Here is a 6000-nt window from a genome sequence, read left to right on the forward strand (position 1 = left end):
CATTATCAAAGATAAACAGCTATGTTGAATCAATAAACATGAATATCACTAAATAAACATGAATATTGCACAGATTTAGATTATAATATTAAAGCTATTATAATAGTTCAATGGTTGTGATGGCAAAGTTTGCGTCAGGTTCCTTACTGTATATTTGCATATCGCATGTCACAAATGTAACAGTACTATATACCTGTATGTCATGTATGTCCCTGTCATAAATGTCATGTATGTCATAAATGTCACTATGAATTGAAAATGGGGGACCCTGATGTAAACAAGACAAACGTCTTTCTCTGCTCTGCATCCCCTTAAACATTTTGTGTATTGAGCCGTACTGTATTGTACCCATTCTGCAATCTGTTAAATAAAGTTTTCATTCATTAATTCTGTCCCTCTGTCTCTCCTTGTTGCACATATTTAGATTATCATTAGATTGTAGCGGCAGAGGTTTTTGTCAACTTAAATCGTGTTTCTTAATTTATGCACAGGACTGTGTGTGGATGACCACAGGCCTGTGGTCCCCAACACCTCTGGGGTCAAACACCATCTCCTCAGTCTTCTTAACATTTAAAACCAGACAGTTATTGTCGCACCAGTTTACAAACCACTGGATTTCCAAATAATAGTCAGCTAGGTCACTGTCATTCTTAATTAGAGCTAAAATGGCAGCGTCATCAGGAAATGTTCATATCATATCTGGTGAATTACCTAGCTCATGGAAGTCGGCCATGGTTCTCCCCTTGTTAAAGGGCGGAGACCCCTCTGACCTAAATAATTATCGCCCTATTTCCAGATTGTCTGTAATGGCCAAAGTCTTTGAATCTCTTGTAAACAAACTGAAAGAGTTTCTAGCTGACCATAATATTCTTAACAAGTCTCAGTCAGGCTTCAGATCCATAGTACTTCAGCGACTATGCTAGTCTCAAATGACATAATTGAAGCACTAGACAAGAAAAAACACTGTGCAGCATTGTTTGTTGATCTGTCTAAAGCGTTTGACTCTGTGGATCACGCATTACTGCAGAGGCTTGGCTGCATATAGGTCTTGGTAAAACGGCTTTGAGCTGGTTTAAAAACTATCTATCTGAAAGAACTGCGTCTCAGTAATAATAATAATAATAACTTTATTTGTATAGCACCTTTCATACAGGGGATTGCAGTTCAAAGTGCTTTACATCAGTAAGAAATAAAACATAAAATCAGTGTAAAACAAGCAGCAAGAGCAAAGCATAAAGTGGGATAAAATAATGCAGATATATTAATCAATTCATATCAGAACCTCACGTTCCAATATGCTTCTGTAATCTGTTACAAAACATGATAAGGTTATAGTATGCACCCAGCAGATAGTGGGGCGTAAAGATAAAAGTAGAAATAAGTCAAATGAGCAGACATATAAAATCACAGTTTTTCACATTAGGATCTAACATCCTTTAGGGCCACCTTGTTTATGGTTTGATTCAGTTTTAGTAGAATGTAAAATACATGAATGATGAAATGAGCACATAAAAGTGCAGACATACTATAAAATCCTCTGATATATAAAATAAAGGAGAATAAAGACATCCCTCCAGGCCTCCAACTCCCTCTGAAAAAACTCTGTCTCAACAAAGTCATGGAATGGCATCCTGGGATTGGTGAGTCCTTCTGCTGCATAGGTCTGGAAGACCTTAGTGGAGCAGTAGAAGTACAGTATCTCACCGCTCCAGTCTGATAAAAAAAAAAGTGGATGGTGGAGCCATCTCTGAGGAACCGGGACTTTGGCTGACCACAGGCGAGGCAGTTGTCTGTCCTCTTGGGGAGCCGCTGTTGTTGTTGTTGCTGCTGCTTCTCCAGCATCTCACTGAATGAATGAATGAAAACTTTATTTAACAGATTGCAGAATGGGTACAATACAGTACGGCTCAATACACACAATTGTTAAGGGGATGCAGACCAGAGAAAGACGTTTGTCTTGTTTACATCAGGGTCCCCTATTTTCAATTCATAGTGACATTTATGACACACACAACATACATGACATCATGACATTTATGACATAGGGACATACATGACATACAGGTATATAGTACTGTTACATTTGTGACATATACGATATGCAAATATACAGTACTGTTACCCATAGATCCTAACTATTATAATAGTTCAATGGTTGTGATGGCAAAGTTTGCGTCAGGTTCCTTACTGTATATTTGCATATCGTATGTCACAAATGTAACAGTACTATTGTTTCTGGCTTAAAGGCCAACCTTCATGTTGTATTTTTGTTCAATAAACAATGTGGACTAAACCTTCAACAATACACAGAAGGTTAACCCTTTCACTGCCACACGACAGCCGGTTAACCCTGTAAACCTTCTAGTCCCAAAACATTCTGTGACTAATTCAGTGCAGATTGTAATGTATTGTCATCATGCAGCACAAGTACAGTACAACCAAAAAAGGTTTGGCATCCAACCAGAGTGACTATGTAGCAGTAACGTGAAATAGTAATATACACTGTACAGGTGGTTAAACTGGGTATAACATATATAAATTAGTACTATGAGTACTACATGTATGTACAGAGTTGTAGTATTAATATGTACAGTGATACAGGTATAAAGACACTATGGTATAAGTCATACTGGCCAGCAGTGTAACTAGTAAGAGTAGGTAAGAGATATGTACAGATTTAGATATAGTATTAATATGTACAGTGATACAGGTATAAAGACACTATGGTAGTAAGTCATACTGGCCAGCAGTGTAACTAGTAAGAGTAGGTAAGAGATATGTACAGATTTAGATATAGTATTAATATGTACAGTGATACAGGTATAAAGACACTATGGTAGTAAGTCATACTGGCCAGCAGTGTAACTAGTAAGAGTAGGTAAGAGATATGTACAGATTTAGATATAGTATTAATATGTACAGTGATACAGGTATAAAGACACTATGGTAGTAAGTCATACTGGCCAGCAGTGTAACTAGTAAGAGTAGGTAAGAGATATGTACAGATATATATATAATTATATACCAATGATGTAAACTACCCATAATTGATCAGTAGGGTTTAACCTGGAGGTTGGGCTTTAAACATCTAGCCCAGGGACTACAACTGAAAACTAGCAACCCTGCTAATGTTGGCATATTTACAGTTTTTAATTTGTATTCATTTATAAATGTATAACTGTTGATCGATATGCACTGTCCCTGATCAAATAAACGGACTAAAAAATAAAAGCATTGCAGATAGATAGTGAGATAGATAGATAGGACACAATGTATTATCGTTATTATAGATATGCTGTGCAGAAACAAAACACGACTCAGTCAGCTTCACGGAGTACATCCAACTGTTGAAACTGCCAACACAAACCCAAAAACCTATTGGTAAACAAACGTATTGTTGAAAATATACAGTATGACTGCTGTTGTGACATTGTTGGGATCTTATACTGTAGTTTACATTTGAAAAAAAAACGAACTTAGTCACTCGGTAAATCAATTCAATTGGAGTCTCTTTAAACAGCGGCAACACAAACCCAATAACCTATTGGTAAACAAACGTATTGTTGAAAATATATATATGACTGCTGTTGTGACAGTGTTTAGGAATCGGATCTTATTTAGTAGTTTAAACTCACCTTCAAACGTTAACGGGTAGAAAAACGCTACTTTCTCCAGCTCTGCTCTTCTTCTGTTCTTCTTCTCCTAAATGTGGATACAGCGCAGCATCCACAAACTCGCAACAGCGCCACATATGGCCAAAATAATACATGGTTTTGTAAACAGGGAGTGGATGGTCGTTAAGGGAATGGAGCGTTGTTAAGAGCGAGTGAATGGACGTTAAGGCCAACTACTCCAGGGTGCCGCCGCCGGGCCAGCCGTGTATAGGTGTAACAGACTGACAGCCCGGGTTTGATACCCCGTTATTCTTTTTTTTTTTTTTAGTATTTATAAAATGAAATAAGAGTTCTAAATGGCTAATTACAAGATACAAGACACATGCAGTCCATCTGTGTTCTTTGAAAACATAACGTTAATAACGATTTAAAATATGTTTTAGGAGGTGACGACGAGGAACACGCGTATATCCTCACAGCAAGCGACGTCCAACTAGCCGGTCCCAAGCAAAAGGGGCTGATGGTGGACACCGGGGCAACGTCACACATAATAACAGACATATGCAAATTCAAGAAGTTCGACGGTACGTTTCAACCCCCCCCTTTTTTTTTAAATATTTTATAACGTGTTTTGGCTAAATACATTATTGTACATGTACTGTATGTCGTTTTATTAATCTATTCCTCCCATGCTGTCCATCTGCGGACCACAAATGACATCACAAATCAGACAAAAGTATCGTTTTATTTTTCAAACGTATTAAAATTATACATCATAACCATGTCACAACAGCAGTTATAATGTATATTATCATCAATACGTTAGTTTACCAATAGGTCAAAGTGTTATTAGATAGATAGTTATTCCTTTTTCCAGATATTAGGCGTGTTCGAGATGGGATAGGCTGACGCAGATCTGCGCAGGTTTTACTACGGCCTCGCCAAGCGCGTTGCATGACGGTTAGAATAGGCGTGTTCGAGATGGGATTTTACTACGGCCTCGCCAAGCGCGTTGCATGACGGTTAGAATGTTGTCCGACTTGCTCTGAAAATCTGACGAGGCGAGGCGCGGAACTCTCGCGGGAGCGAGCCACGCACAGCCTTCAGAGCGAGGCTCCACAGTACCTCTCACTCGGCTGCTCCCGGCTGCGTGTAGCTTATTCCCAGCGGAAGAGTGCGTCACGTGCTTCCGTGTTTTCTCTGATTGGCCATGACGCCCATGTGACCACGGCAGCGCGAGAGAGCTGCAGCGCGGAAATAGGCTGTCTATTGCCTCGCGCTGCAGCGCGGAAATAGGCTGTCTATTGCCATTCTCTAAGACAAACTCTAACCTTAACCAGCTCCTTAACAGCGCCTAAACTTAACCCTTCTAACCTTAACCAACTCCGAAACAATGCCTAACCTTAACCTTAACCTTAACCATGCCTAACCTTAACCTTAACCATAACCAACTCCGAAAGAATATTGCCATTCTCTAAGACAAACTCTAACCTTAACCAGCTCCTTAACAGCGCCTAAACTTAACCCTTCTAACCTTAACCAACTCCGAAACAATGCCTAACCTTAACCATAACCAACTCCGAAACAATGCTTAACTAACTTAACCGGCGAAAGAATGCACGTTAAAAAAAAAAAAAAAAAAAAAAAAATCAAACTTGTCACCAACGGACCGCAGGGTCCGCAGCGCTGCCAGTTGAGCTAAGCATCGAATGAAAAACATCAGGGATTACGGCTACATAATGCCGCAAGCTCTGCCGCTCCGCTCCGTGGCAGAGCTCTGCGGCTGCCGCGGTGCGTGTCGCAGCCAATCAGGGAAAACGCGGAAGCACTCGGCAGCACTCTTCCACTGGGAATAAGCTATAGGCCTCCCGCGTGGGAAGCGACTTGCTACGGTCGCGCAAACCGCCTATTGGCTCAGAAAGGTTGTCAGTCACCAGCCACGTGACAGCCAGGGAGTTATGAGATGTTTGATTGATTGATTGATTGAAAACTTTATTATGTTATGCGTTATCATCATATCATCATGATAAACTTCAAGCTGTAAGACACACACACATACACACATGCGTCGTCTGTTTTGCCTCAATACTGTAATTCTGTTTTGCCTCAATATACACAGTATACATATATATATTGATGCAAAACAGAATTATTCAGCAGTGTGTTGTGTGTGCGTGCGGCCAGGAGCGTGCAACAAGATGGTATACATTATGGTATATGATTCTATTCCACTATAGCAGTATATGGTGTGCTGTACATTTGAATCTGATCTAATTTTGCACACGGCCATCGCATTATAATGAGCTGGACAGGTGTGTAATGTGTGTGTGGTGACGTGAAAGCCTATCTGCCATGCGAGACTAGGCGAGAGGCTCTCGGAAATCGG

Source organism: Notolepis coatsorum, assembly GCF_963971535.1.
Source record: "Notolepis coatsorum genome assembly, contig: SUPER_11_unloc_1, whole genome shotgun sequence".
Taxonomy (NCBI): Eukaryota; Metazoa; Chordata; class Actinopteri; order Aulopiformes; family Paralepididae; genus Notolepis; species Notolepis coatsorum.